The sequence below is a fragment of the Rhinopithecus bieti genome, unplaced genomic scaffold (genome assembly GCF_001698545.2).
Source record: "Rhinopithecus bieti isolate Rb0 unplaced genomic scaffold, ASM169854v2 scaffold_76292, whole genome shotgun sequence".
In the NCBI taxonomy this organism is placed as follows: Eukaryota; Metazoa; Chordata; class Mammalia; order Primates; family Cercopithecidae; genus Rhinopithecus; species Rhinopithecus bieti.
This window is the reverse complement of record NW_016872651.1, coordinates 1-645: the sequence shown is the minus strand read 5'-3', so window position 1 is coordinate 645 and position 645 is coordinate 1. Positions and strand designations below refer to the sequence as shown.

At 47.3% G+C, this 645-nt stretch overlaps 1 pseudogene across 1 annotated transcript; it reads left to right on the top strand.

The window, feature by feature from the left end:
- The first annotated feature begins 6 nt into the window (after positions 1-6).
- On the top strand, positions 7-639 carry LOC108525608 (ran-specific GTPase-activating protein pseudogene; annotated as a pseudogene). The gene has a single exon (XR_001884306.1). The product of XR_001884306.1 is annotated as a ran-specific GTPase-activating protein pseudogene (transcript).
- The last annotated feature ends 6 nt before the right edge of the window (positions 640-645 follow it).

Genomic DNA, 645 nt, shown 5'->3' with positions numbered 1-645 from the left:
ACACTCATGAGGACCATGATACTTCCACTGAGAATACAGAAGAATCCAACCATGACCCTCAGTTTGAGCCAATAGTTTCTCTTCCTGAGCAAGAAATTAAAACGCTGGAAGAAGATGAAGAGGAACTTTTTAAAATGCGGGCGAAACTGTTCCGATTTGCCTCAGAGAACGATCTCCCAGAATGGAAGGAGCGAGGCACTGGTAATGTCAAGCTCCTGAAGCACAAGGAGAAAGGGGCCATCCGCCTTCTCATGCGGAGGGACAAGACCCTGAAGATCTGTGCCAACCACTACATCACGCCGATGATGGAGCTGAAGCCCAGTGCAGGTAGTGACCGTGCCTGGGTCTGGAACACCCACGCTGACTTCGCCGACGAGTGCCCCAAGCCAGAGCTGCTGGCCATCCGCTTCCTGAATGCTGAGAATGCACAGAAATTCAAAACAAAGTTTGAAGAATGCAGGAAAGAGATCGAAGAGAGAGAAAAGAAAGGATCAGGCAAAATGATCATGCTGAAAAGTGGCGGAAAAGCTAGAAGCTCTCTCGGTGAAGGAGACCAAGGAGGATGCTGAGGAGAAGCAATAAATCGTCTTCTTTTATTTCCTTTTCCTCTCTTTCCTTTCCTTTTTTTAAAAAAATTTTACCCTG